This window comes from Oncorhynchus mykiss, chromosome 12 (genome assembly GCF_013265735.2).
Source record: "Oncorhynchus mykiss isolate Arlee chromosome 12, USDA_OmykA_1.1, whole genome shotgun sequence".
Classification (NCBI taxonomy): Eukaryota; Metazoa; Chordata; class Actinopteri; order Salmoniformes; family Salmonidae; genus Oncorhynchus; species Oncorhynchus mykiss.
Window position 1 is genome coordinate 88,996,354 of NC_048576.1, and position 14,533 is coordinate 89,010,886.

A 14,533-nucleotide genomic window follows, 5' to 3' on the forward strand; every position below is an offset into this window, starting at 1 on the left:
TATTGTTACACTGGATGACATATAGGCGTTACATAATTTGCACGGGCAGTTTGTTCCCGTATGGTATATTTGATGTTTGTAAATGTGGTCTTGTGTGTCCGAGATAGTCGGTGAAATGTGAAATGGGCAGAGTTCAAGGAGGACAGGGCGGACTGACCTAATTTCTGAGTCCACAGTGGTGCGCCAGCCCTGCTCCGTTGTCCAGAGCCGCCGCCGCTCTCCCTGGACTGCCTGTCATATCTTTATACACTGGCCATGGCGTAGGCCTACGTGCACCGCCAGCGTCTGTGATTTACAAAGACACCGTGTCACTCCTCATATTCATAGGGACACGACATGTCTGCTTGACAGTCACACCCAACAAAAAGTAGAATTCCCCCAGAAACACATTTTCAGAGCGCGCATGACAAGCGAGGCCTTACTCTCCTTGTGGGGTTGCATCGGCTCAAATAGTGAAGCCATATGCGCGGGGCATGTCAAGGATTTCAGTTCTGCGCGATGATGGAATGGAGTCAGATTCAGAACCAGAAGCAGAACACTATCGGTATTATTTCTACCATTACATCAGTTTACTGTGATACATTATCAATATTCAAAGCCTTAAACAAAAATATGCTATTGCAAACCCTAAAGACTCAATGTTCTCTCTTAACAGCAGGTGAACAAACAACACTGGGATCCAATAACGGCACTGTCATGAAATATCACCATTGTTATGTTGCCAGTTCCCAATTTAACAAAACATAACTCAGAGTTGCTCTCAAGGGCCAAGCACCCAAACCAATAGCAGACCAGGACAGCTACACTGTACTGGGCAATGGGGCAGCAGATGATCTGTGTGGGCAGAAGCCTGGATAAAGAGGCTATTTTCCTCCAATTAAGCAATTGCTCTGTCCCTGCGCCTAATGGTGTGCACATTTGGAGCTCGGGGAGCAGGTTTGGGACAGAGCCTCTCCCGATTGGCTGCCTCCCATTGTCCCAGATGAGGCCAGGGGAAAAGGGTGAAGGCCTGCCAAGGCAGAATACAGTTAACCAACCCATGAGGAGGCCTGATCATTATAAAACATTACATTATGAACCCAGGCACACTCTTACTTTCTGAGGGGGGTTGGATTGGAGGGGGTTGGTTGGGGGCTGGATGAAAGTTTGAATGTTTTCAAGGGGTTGGTGTTTTTGAATATGTTTCTTAAGTGTGTGTGTGTAGCCTACTGTGTGTGTGTATATATATATATATATATATATATATATATATATATATATATATATATATATATATATATATGAGACTCACTGGAGGGAGGTCTGGCTGGGGGCCCACTGGAGGTTTTGGGGAAGAAGAACAGGAAGAGAAGGGGATATTGAATCTCCTAGAGAGCTGCCTCCCATCCAAGCCCCCTGTCCACTATTTCATCCATAATACTGCTGTGAACTATGAGACTATGTGTGAGGGCCGTATTCCAGGTGCTCTTCACATCTACATAGACACAGGCACGTGCATGTGTTCACACACATGAAGACACAGAAAAACACACATACGCATGAACGCATGCACATCCAAACAGGAACACACAAACGCACACACACACACACACACACACACACACACACACACACACACACACTAGATTTTTCAACGCCGATACCGATTATTGGAGGACCCAAAAAAAAAGCCGATACCGATTAATCGGCCGATTTTAAACTTTTATTTGTAATAATGACAATTACAACAAAACTGAATTAACACTTATTTGAACTTAATATAATACATCAATAAAATCAATTTAGCCTCAAATAAATAATGAAACATGCTTTAAATAATGCAAAAACAAAGTGTTGGAGAAGAAAGTAAAAGTGCATTATGTGCCATGTAAGAAAGCTAACGTTTAAGTTCCTTGCTCAGAACATGAGAACATATGAAAGCTGGTGGTTCCTTTTAACATGAGTCTTCAATATTCCCAGGTAAGAAGTTTTAGGTTGTAGTTAATATAGGATTTATAGGACTATTTCTCTCTATACCATTTGTATTTCATATACCTTTGACTATTGGATGTTCTTATAGGCCCTTTAGTATTGCCAGTGTAACAGTATAGCTTCCGTCCCTCTCCTCGCCACTGCCTGGGCTCAAACCAGGAACACATCGACAACAGCCACCCTCGATGCATCGTTACCCATTGCTCCACAAAAGCCACGGTTCTTGAAACCCCGAGCTGACAAGGTACAAATCTGTCATTCTGCAGTTAACCCACCGTTCCTAGGCCGCCATTGAAAAAAATAATGTGTTCTTAACTGACTTATCGGTGTCCAAAAATACAGATTTCTGATTGTTATGAAAACTTGAAATCGGCCCTAATTAATCTGCCATTCCGATTAATCGGTCGACCTCTAACACACACACACACACACACACACACACACACACACACACACACACACACACACACACACACACACACACACACACACACACACACACACACAACTCTGTGTAACCAATCAGCTGATGAGCGACAGACTGAGAGATGACTGAGATCAGTTCTCCTGAGGGTTAGCGGTTTTCATCAGACAGCAGCATGGTTAGCCAGCATGGTAATGATTTTCCCACTCACTACAGTATTCATTGCTGCTCTCTGTGAGGCAGTCAGTTAGTCGGTCAGTCTGGCCACAGGCCAGATAACCACTGATGTCCAGCTGTGTATCTCTGTGGTGGTGATCCTATTCCAAGGTCTCACACCTCAATAGTGTGTGTGTGTGTGTGTGTGTGTGTGCATGCTCTTGTTAGTGTCTGTGTGTGCACACATTTGTCTGTGTGTGTGCTTTTGTAGTTGTGAGTGTGTGTATACACAGAGCATTCTGCCTAGCGCTGTGCATAGTTTTGTCCTGCCTGCATGCTTGGCCAGATGTGGATAGCTTGGACAGCTGTGTGAGGCAACAGTTGGTGCTGTACAGCTCTTCCTGGTTTGGAACCACAGGTTTGACACGGGCTCGACCATTAAAGTACCCATCACTGAGCTGCAGTCTTTCTCTGGTCCAGTCACACAATAAGGCTCAGTCCCAATGTCCACCCTAAAAGTCCACATACATTTCAAGTCGGAAGTTTACATACACCTTAACCAAATATATTTAAACTCAGTTTTTCACAATTGCTGACATTTAATCATAGTAAAAATTCCCTGTCTTAGGTTAGTTAGGATCACTACTTTATTTTAAGAATGTGAAATGTCAGAATTATAGTAGAGATAATTATTTATTTCAGCTTTTATTTCTTTCATCACATTCCCAGTGGGTCAGAAGTTTACATACACTGAATTTGTATTTGGTAGCATTGCCTTTAAATTGTTTAATTTGGGTCAAAGTTTTGGGTAGCCTTCCACAGGCTTCCCACAATAATTTGGGTGATTTTTGGCCCATTCTTCCTGACTGAGCTGGTGTAACAGAGTCAGGTTTGTAGGCCTCCTTGCTCGCACACACTTTTTCAGTTCTTCCCACAAATTGTCTATAGGGTTGATGTCAGGGCTTTGTGATGGCCACTCCAATACCTTGACTTTGTTGTCCTGAAACCATTTTGCCACAACTTTGGAAGTATGCTTGGGGTCATTGTCCATTTGGAAGACCCATTTGCGACCAAGCTTTAACTGATGTCTTGAGATGTTGCTTCAATATATCCACATAATTTTCCTGCCTAATGATGCCATCTATTTTTGTGAAGTGCACCAGTCCCTCCTGCAGCAAAGCACCCCCACAACATGATGCTGCCACCCCCGTGCTTCACGGTTGGGATGGTGTTCTTCGGCTTGCAAGCCTCTCCCTTTTTCATCCAAACATAACGATGGTCATTATGGGCAAACAGTTCCATTTTTGTTTCATCAGACCAGAGGACATTTCTTCAAAAAGTACGATATGCAGTTGCCAACCGTAGTCTGGCTTTTTTTATGGCGGTTTTGGAGCAGTGGCTTCTTCCTTGCTGAGCGGCCTTTCAGGTTATGTCGATATAGGACTCGTTTTACTGTGGATATAGATACTTTTGTACCTGTTTCCTCCAGCATCTTCACAAGGTCCTTTGCTGTTGTTCTGGGATTGATTTGCACTTTTCACACCAAAGTACGTTCATCTTTAGGAGACAGAATGCATCTCCTTCCTGAGCGGTATGACGGCTGCGTGGTCCCATGGTGTTTATACTTGCGTGCTATTGTTTGTACAGATGAACGTGGTACCTTCAGGCGTTTAGAAATTGCTCCCAAGGATGAACCAGACTTGTGGAGGTCTACAATTTTTTTTCTGAGGTCTTGGATGATTTCTTTTGAGTTTCCCATGATGTCAAGCAAAGAGGCATTGAGTTTGATAGTAGGCCTTGAAATACATCCACAGGCACACCTCCAATTGACTCAAATGATGTCAATTAGCCTATCAGAAGCTTCTAAAGCCAATTTTCTGGAATTTTCCAAGCTATTTAAAGGCACAGTCAACTTAGTGTATGTTAACTTCTGACCCACTGGCATTGTGATACAGTGAATTATAAGTGAAATAATCTGTCTGGTAACAATTGTTGGATGAATTATTTGTGTCATGCACAAAGTAGATGTCCTAACCGACTTGCCAAAACTGTATTTTGTTAACAAGAAATTTGTGGAGTGATTGAAAAACAAGTTTTAATGACTCCAACCTAAGTGTATGTAAACATCCAACTTCAACTGTAGAGGAGTCTATTGGGAACTTTAGTAGTTTGCTTTGCTAGTACAGCGTGCTAGTTGGAACATAGCCTTTAGGAAGCTTGCCTTAGACAGTCAACTAAGAGTGTCAATGAAGGTTTAGTCTGCAAGCATACATTATGTACTGTAGATGTACTCAGTTTATTAGGTACACCAATCTAGTACTGGGTCAGACCCCCCTTTGCCTCCAGAACAGCCTGAATTCTTCAGGGCATGGAAATGTTGCTCAATTGGTATCAAGGGACCTAACATGTGCCAGGAAAACATTCCCCACACCAATACACCACCGCCACCAGCCTGTACCGTTGACACCAGGCAGGATGGGGCCATGGACTCACGCTGCTTACGCAAAATCCTGACTCTGCTGTCAGCATGACGCAACAGTAACTGGGATTCGGCGGATCAGGCAATGTTTTTCCACTCCTCAATTATCCAGTGTTGGTGGCCCGCTTCTTGTTTTTAGCTGGTAGGAGTGGAACCCGGTGTGGTTGTCTGCTGTAATAGCCCATCCGTGACGAGGACTGACGAGTTGTGCGTTCTGAGATGCCGTTCTGCACACCACTGTTGTACTGCTCCATTATTTGTCTGTTTGTGGCCCGCCTGTTAGCTTGCGCGATTCTTGCCGTTCTCCTTCGACCTCTCATCAACGAGCTGTTTTCGCCCACAGGACTGCCGATGACTACATTTTTTTGTTTGTCTCACCATTTTCAGTAAACCCTCGACTGTCATGCTTGAAAAGCCCAGGAGGCCAGTGAGTGAGTACTCCTGTAGTGAGTACTCCATCTGGGCATGGTGTTGTGCAGCATGTGGTACCCCTCCACATCCAGAGTTTCATGCCATATGAACCCACCCTGCACCACCCCCGCAGCTCTGAAGTCATGCCCTTAGGGCGCCTTTCACCCTCTGAGGGCAGACAGCTGCACTGTGGGAAAATAAGGCGTGTCCTGATGGATGGATCATCATGCCCCTGGCCTGTATCATAGACAGCCAACCAAGAGACATGTTGTTGGGTATAACCACATAGAACTATAAGGCTTTCTTTTTTGGGACAAGCTAAGAAATGCACACTAAAAATGAATGTCAGAGATTTATTTCCCCCAGATTATGTATGTTGGTAGGATGTAAATCATATAGCAGTCCTGACTTCTTTTGGCCAGAATATAAATTCCTACTAAACTGAATGGAAGAGCCATGGTTCCCCAAGATGACAGGCAAGAGGTAAAGAATATCAGGCTCATCATTCAACAATAGCCTACACACAGCGAAATATCAAAATCAATAGAAACCACATTCCTGTTGTTGAAAGTACCAACAGATGCTAGAACCTTGAGAATGGTTTACCAAGAAAAAACGTCCAAACGGACTCAGTCAAGTTAAAAAGGAGTAGAACGTCCAAACAGACTCAGTCAAGTTAAAAAGGAGTAGAACGTCCAAACAGACTCATTCAAGTTAATAAGGAGTAGAACGTCCAAACAGACTCATTCAAGTTAAAAAGGAGTAGAACTGTCATGTACTGTCATGTTGTGTCTTGTCTCTGTCCTTTCCCTTCACCCTGTCTCCCTCTGCTGGTCGTTGTTAGGTTACCTTTTCTCCCCCTCTTTCCCCCAGCTGTGCCTTGTCTCCTCCTAACCACCTCGTCACCCCTTTTCCCACCTGTTCCCTTTTTCCCTCTGATTAGGTCCCTATATCTCTCTCTGTTTCTGCTCCTGTCTTTGTCGGATTCTTGTTTGTTGTGTTTCATGCCTGAACCAGACTATCGTCATGTTTGCTGTAACCTTGTCCTGTCCTGTCGGAATCTGCCGGTCTATCTGAGCCTACCTATGTTTGGTTATTAAAGAAGCTCTGTTTAAGTTAGTTCGCTTTTGGGTCCTCATTCACTCACCGTAACAGAAGAATCCGACCAAGAATGGACCCAGCGACTTCGGATCCTCTCCACTCAGCCGTCGGGATCCAGGGAGCGATGCTAGGCAGACACGAGCAGGAAGTGTCTGCTGCTCGACATGCCGTTGAGACCCTGGCCACCCAAGTCTCCAACCTCACAGAACAGGTTCACCATCTCCGCCTCGATCCACCGGCCACTTCCAGGGCTTTCGAATCTCCGGAGCCCAGAATCAATAACCCGCCGTGTTACTCTGGGGAGCCCACTGAATGCCGCTCGTTCCTCACCCAGTGTGATATTGTGTTTTCTCTCCAGCCCAACACTTACTCCAGGAGCACTGCTCGTGTCGCCTACGTCATATCTCTCCTTATTGGACGGGCTCGTGAGTGGGGCACGGCAATCTGGGAGGCAAGGGCTGAGTGTACTAACCAGTATCAGGACTTTAAGGAGGAGATGATACGGGTTTTTGATCGATCTGTTTTTGGGGAGGAGGCTTCCAGGGCCCTGTCTTCCCTATGTCAAGGTAATCGATCCATAACAGACTACTCTATTGAGTTTCGCACTCTTGCTGCCTCCAGTGGCTGGAACGAGCCGGCTTTGCTCGCTCGTTTTCTGGAGGGTCTCCGCGCAGAGGTAAAGGATGAGATTCTCTCCCGGGAGGTTCCTTCCAGCGTGGATTCCTTGATTGAACTCGCTATTCGCATTGAGCGACGGGTTGATCTTCGTCACCGCGCTCGTGGAAAGGAGCTCGCGTTCTCCGTTGCCCCCCTCTCCGCATCACTACCATCTTCCTCTGCCGGCTCGGGTGCTGAGCCCATGCAGCTGGGAGGTATCCGCATCTCGACTAAGGAGAGGGAACGGAGAATCACCAACCGCCTCTGTCTCTATTGCGGTTCCGCTGGTCATTTTGTCACTTCATGTCCAGTAAAAGGCCAGAGCTCGTCAGTAAGCGGAGGGCTACTGGTGAGCGCTACTACTCCTGTCTCTCCTTCAAGATCCTGCACTACCTTGTCGGTCCATCTACGCTGGACCGGTTCGTCAGCTTCCTGCAGTGCCTTAATAGACTCTGGGGCGGAGGGCTGTTTTATGGACGAGACCTGGGCTCGGGAACATGACATTCCTCTCAGACAGTTAAGGGAGTCCACGGCCTTGTTCGCCCTGGATGGTAGTCCTCTCCCCAGGATTCAGCGTGAGACGCTACCTTTAACCCTCACTGTTTCTGGTAATCATAGCGAAGCCATTTCTTTTTTGATTTTTCGTTCACCTTTTACACCTGTTGTTTTGGGCCATCCCTGGCTAGTTTGTCATAATCCTTCCATTAATTGGTCTAGTAATTCTATCCTCTCCTGGAACGTCTCTTGTCATGTGAAATGTTTAATGTCTGCTATCCCTCCTGTTTCCTCTGTCTCTTCTTCACAGGAGGAGCCTGGTGATTTGACAGGGGTGCCGGAGGAATATCACGATCTGCGCACGGTGTTCAGTCGGTCCAGGGCCACCTCTCTTCCTCCACACCGGTCGTATGATTGTAGTATTGATCTCCTTCCGGGAACCACCCCCCCCCGGGGTAGACTATACTCTCTGTCGGCTCCCGAACGTAAGGCTCTCGAAGATTATTTGTCTGTAGCTCTTGACGCCGGTACCATAGTCCCCTCCTCCTCTCCCGCCGGAGCGGGGTTTTTTTTTGTCAAGAAGAAGGACGGGTCTCTGCGCCCCTGCATAGATTATCGAGGGCTGAATGACATAACAGTGAAGAATCGTTATCCGCTTCCTCTTATGTCTTCAGCCTTCGAGATCCTGCAGGGAGCCAGGTTTTTCACTAAGTTGGACCTTCGTAACGCTTACCATCTCGTGCGCATCAGGGAGGGGGACGAGTGGAAGACGGCGTTTAACACTCCGTTAGGGCACTTTGAATACCGGGTTCTTCCTTTCGGCCTTCTGTCAAGACGTGCTTTAAGTGGTCCGTTTCCGCCCAGGGAGCTTTTGATCTCCTCAAGAATCGTTTTACATCCGCTCCTATCCTTGTTACACCTGACGTCTCTAGACAGTTCGTTGTCGAGGTTGACGCGTCAGAGGTGGGCGTGGGAGCCATTCTTTCTCAGCGCTCCCTCTCTGACGACAAGGTCCACCCATGCGCGTATTTTTCTCATCGCCTGTCGCCGTCGGAACGTAACTATGATGTGGGAAACCGCGAACTGCTCGCCATCCGGTTAGCCCTAGGCGAATGGCGACAGTGGTTGGAGGGGGCGACCGTTCCTTTTGTCGTTTGGACTGACCATAGGAACCTTGAGTACATCCGTTCTGCCAAACGACTTAATGCGCGTCAGGCGCGTTGGGCGCTGTTTTTCGCTCGTTTCGAGTTCGTGATTTCTTATCGTCCGGGCTCTAAGAACACCAAGCCTGATGCTTTATCTCGTCTCTTCAGTTCTTCAGTAGCCTCCACTGACCCCGAGGGGATTCTCCCTGAGGGGCGTGTTGTCGGGTTGACTGTCTGGGGAATTGAGAGGCAGGTAAAGCAAGCGCTCACTCACACTCCGTCGCCGCGCGCTTGTCCTAGGAACCTTCTTTTCGTTCCCGTTCCTACTCGACTGGCCGTTCTTCAGTGGGCTCACTCTGCCAAGTTAGCCGGCCACCCTGGCGTTCGGGGTACGCTTGCTTCCATTCGCCAGCGTTTTTGGTGGCCCACCCGGGAGCATGACACGCGTCGTTTCGTGGCTGCTTGTTCGGTCTGCGCGCAGACTAAGTCCGGTAACTCTCCTCCTGCCGGCCGTCTCAGGCCGCTTCCCATTCCCTCTCGACCGTGGTCTCACATCGCCTTAGATTTTGTCACCGGACTGCCTTCGTCAGCGGGGAAGACTGTTATTCTTACGGTTGTCGATAGGTTCTCTAAGGCGGCTCATTTCATTCCCCTTGCTAAGCTTCCTTCTGCTAAAGAGACGGCACAAATCATCATCGAGAATGTTTTCAGAATTCATGGCCTTCCGTCAGACGTCGTTTCGGACAGAGGTCCGCAATTCACGTCTCAATTTTGGAGGGAGTTTTGCCGTTTGATTGGGGCTTCCGTCAGTCTCTCTTCCGGCTTTCACCCCCAGTCTAACGGTCAAGCAGAACGGGCCAATCAGACTATTGGTCGCATCTTACGCAGTCTTTCTTTTCGCAACCCTGCGTCTTGGTCAGAACAGCTCCCCTGGGCAGAATACGCCCACAACTCGCTTCCTTCGTCTGCGACCGGGCTATCTCCTTTTCAGAGTAGCCTCGGGTACCAGCCTCCGCTGTTCTCATCTCAGTTCGCCGAGTCCAGCGTCCCCTCCGCTCAGGCTTTTGTCCAACGTTGCGAGCGCACCTGGAAGAGGGTCAGGTCTGCACTTTGCCGTTATAGGACGCAGACTATGAGGGCTGCTAATAAGCGTAGAACTAAGAGTCCTAGATATTGTCGCGGTCAGAGAGTTTGGCTCTCCACTCAGAACCTTCCCCTTAAGACGGCTTCTCGCAAGTTGACCCCGCGGTTCATTGGTCCGTTCCGTATTTCTCGGGTCATTAATCCTGTCGCAGTTCGACTTCTTCTTCCGCGATACCTTCGTCGCGTCCACCCGGTCTTCCATGTCTCCTGCATCAAGCCCGTCCTTCGCGCCCCCGCTCGTCTTCCCCCCCCCCCCCCATCCTTGTCGAGGGCGCACCCATCTACAGGGTCCGTAGAATTTTGGACATGCGTCCTCGGGGCCGTGGTCACCAGTACCTCGTAGATTGGGAGGGGTACGGTCCTGAGGAGAGGAGTTGGGTTCCCTCTCGGGACGTGCTGGACCGTGCGCTGATCGAGGATTTCCTCCGTTGCCGCCAGGTTTCCTCCTCGAGTGCGCCAGGAGGCGCTCGGTGAGTGGGGGGGTACTGTCATGTACTGTCATGTTGTGTCTTGTCTCTGTCCTTTCCCTTCACCCTGTCTCCCTCTGCTGGTCGTTGTTAGGTTACCTTTTCTCCCCCTCTTTCCCCCAGCTGTGCCTTGTCTCCTCCTAACCACCTCGTCACCCCTTTTCCCACCTGTTCCCTTTTTCCCTCTGATTAGGTCCCTATATCTCTCTCTGTTTCTGCTCCTGTCTTTGTCGGATTCTTGTTTGTTGTGTTTCATGCCTGAACCAGACTATCGTCATGTTTGCTGTAACCTTGTCCTGTCCTGTCGGAATCTGCCGGTCTATCTGAGCCTACCTATGTTTGGTTATTAAAGAAGCTCTGTTTAAGTTAGTTCGCTTTTGGGTCCTCATTCACTCACCGTAACAAGAACGTCCAAACAGACTCAGTCAAGTTAATAAGGAGTAGAACGTCCAAACAGACTCAGTCAAGTTAAAAAGGAGTAGAACGTCCAAACAGTCTCATTCAAGTTAAAAAGGAGTAGAACGTCCAAACAGTCTCATTCAAGTTAATAAGGAGTAGAACGTCCAAACAGTCTCATTCAAGTTAAAAAGGAGTAGAACGTCCAAACAGACTCATCCAAGTTAAAAAGGAGTAGAACGTCCAAACAGACTCATTCAAGTTAATAAGGAGTAGAACGTCCAAACAGACTCATCCAAGTTAAAAAGGAGTAGAACGTCCAAACAGACTCATTCAAGTTAATAAGGAGTAGAACGTCCAAACAGACTCATTCAAGTTAAAAAGGAGTTGTTGCACTCATCAAAAAAGGCAGAGATGGATTTCTTATTGCTCACTGTAATCCACTAGAACCTGCACCACTGAAATTAACCCAGGTAAGACAACCAAAGAGAACTGTTAGCCGAGCGCTTTTAAGGCTCTCACACATCTCACCAAATGTGGATCCACCGTTTATCTTCAGATCGTTCAGCCCGCTGTGTTTTAGGGACCACCTGCTGTAGACGTCAGACTGACGTCATTTTTCACGCGATTCTACAAGTTAAATCGGTGCCCACTCGTTTCGCAAATTACATTCAGAGGTGCTAAGTACTCTGAGCCAGCAGATGCTATTGGTGTGTCTGAGCATTTACTCTGTGGCTTGTTTAAACTTTCAGTGTCACAGCCACTGCTTGGAGAATGGAGAGCCCAGTTAGACACTCTGGGACTGCGTGTGTCTGATTTAATATCTCAGTGGGATGCCAATAGCAGCCAGTGGATTACGGTCGGGCTGAAAGGCAACGCAGCAGCAGGGGTCCTGGATTAGAGCGGCCAGTGAATGTCGAGGCACGCAGTGGAGACAAGTGGGGACAAGCCGAGACAACTCCCTCACACTCACACACTTATCAGCACCGCGAGGGACTCCAGGAGAAGCCTACCCCCACCCACCCACTTATCTGGAGCTATGGCTCCTCGTGGCGGGAGTGTCACCCGCTCAATCACAGGGTTCAGTCAAGAGGCTGGTTATCCAAAAGCATTCCACGCTGAGGTAGTAGTTTAGTCCTCTTGAATAGCTAAGGCCGGGATTTAAACAAACCGCAATCCGTAGACATCGTACTGCACTTGACATTTAACTACCATTTCCCTGTAGTTGTCCCGTGTTTCTCCTCACTGACACGAGCGCTGAACACACCGTTTCTTGGTTTAAAACTGGTATTCAAACTTCTTCGACGGGAACCCCATTTTTTTCACCAGAATTTCTGACAACCCCAAATCTAATGACACAACCTTAAAATCTGCAAATTCTCATTTTCACATAAAACATAACCTTCAATCCTTTAAAGGTTTATCTCAAAATGAAGAGAATCAATAAAAACATTTACTCCCCAACAAAATATTTCCCCCCACTGAATAGCACTGTTTGAAAAGAACTCCATGTGATAGAATGACTGACATTATCACGTGACAACTATACTGTTCCTGAACCTTTTTCTGGGATATTAAGTATGTTGCTATCTATGTCTATCTACACTGAGTGTAAACTATCAAAATAAAGAAAGTCGCACATATAAACTCCCAGCAATTGAATGGGTATTTACCAATGTTTGGGCATCACTGTGCCTTCCTCAGGGTCTGTGATGCCGAAACGCTGGTAAAACCCCATTCAGTTGCTGGGAGTTTATACATGGAGTGTGCTACTTTCTTTATTTTGATAGTTTATAGTTTATTCGCCGTTAGTCAGCACCTCCACACACACTATTTTTTCTGGGTGTGTGCCAGCTCATGTTTTTTAATCTACACTGAGTGTACACAACATCATGGACAAAACATTGAGACAGTTGAGACATGGATTGTGTGTTATTCAGAGGGGGAATGGGCAAGACTAAATATTTAAGTGCCTTTGAACGGGGTATGGTAGTAGGTGCCAGACACACCGCTTTTAAAAAATCTAGAACTGCAACGCTGCTGGGTTTTTTATGCTCAACAGTTTCCTGTGTGTATCAAAAATGGTCCACCACCCAAAGGCCATTCAGCCAACTTGATACAACTGTGGGAAGCATTGGAGTCAACATGGGCCAGTATCCCTGTGGAACGCTTTTGACACCTTGTAGAGTCCATGTCCTGATGAATTGAGGCTGTTCTGAGGGCACAAGGGGGAGGGGTGTCCTTAATGTATTGTACACTCAGTGTGTACACTGTACACTCAGTGTGTACAAAAATCGAACAATTTTTTCAGAATGGCACAAATTCCCCGATATCAGGGTACTCATGTCAACATGTTTGCTTTACGTCTATCTATCTATACTTGTCAGAAAGGCAAAGTGACTGGTGCTGCTGTGACGTCTCTGATGGTGAGCTGCAGGGATTGTCCCCTCCATGGAGTAGGGAAATGGGATTGAGGGTATAAAATGATGTGTCCCTGATGGGATTTTCAGGCTTCAAGTAAATCCTGTTAAATTGCAGTTTATTTGTGTACGTGTCTGTTTGTTTGTGTGTCAGAGAGAGAGAGAGAGAGAGAGAGAGAGAGAGAGAGAGAGAGAGAGAGAGATGAGAGAGAGATGAGAGAGAGATGAGAGAGAGAGAGAGAGAGAGAGAGAGAGAGATGAGAGAGAGAGAGAGAGATGAGAGAGAGAGAGAGAGAGAGAGAGAGAGAGAGAGAGATGAGAGAGAGATGAGAGAGAGAGAGAGAGATGAGAGAGAGATGAGATAGAGAGAGAGATGAGAGAGAGAGAGATGAGAGAGAGAGAGATGAGAGAGAGAGAGATGAGAGAGAGAGAGATGAGATAGAGAGAGAGAGAGAGAGAGAGAGAGAGAGAGAGAGAGAGAGAGAGAGAGAGAGAGAGAGAGATGAGAGAGAGATGAGATAGAGAGCCTACTGAACTCTCAGTCAACTATGCCCTTTATGCTTGTTGGGACAACTCGGCTGCCACCTGTTTTGGAGGGAAACAGAATCACAATATCAGAGATGAGCAGCTTAATAAAACACAGCCGTTTGTACCAACTGCTGTGAGGAGTTGGAATGGAATGTTACTGCGGCAAACTGATCACAGCCATGGAGGTAGAATTCTTACTAACTTTGGAATCATCTACAGGTGGAAATGATTATGTGTTTCTGTCACAGTCACAATGGTAACCATACGCACACACACACACACACACACACACACACACACACACACACACACACACACACACACACACACATACACGCACACGCACACACACAGTATGGTGGCTGGTCTCACTGTCTCCAGCCCAGCCACAGACTCATGGGGCAGATTGAGACTCCCTATAGGGAGATGCAAACAGTTCACATGCATCTGAAGGAAGGGGAAATCATACATGAAGAGGGAGTGCAACCCACATTACCACACCTCATAGACAGAAGTCAGGATATAGTAAAGATGATTAAGTGGGCTACATACAGATTCCTTAGTTGTATCACTAACAGTGATGACAATATGGGAGGGCCTATAAACCTAGCTGTATATTCATAGGGTTGGTTTCCCAGACACAGATTAGGACTAGTCCTGGACTAAAAAGCATTCTCAATGCTTAAATTTGCTTCTTTGTCCAGGCATAGGCTTAATCTATGTCTGGGAAACTGGCCCAT

The 14,533-nt window shown here is 47.1% G+C and overlaps 1 protein-coding gene across 1 annotated transcript in view; it reads left to right on the plus strand.

The window, feature by feature from the left end:
* The window catches only part of LOC110512269 (zinc finger protein GLIS2-like), a 74,651-nt gene that overhangs the window by 341 nt on the left and 59,777 nt on the right, over positions 1-14,533 (plus strand). The gene's annotated exons all lie outside the window — the stretch shown is intronic.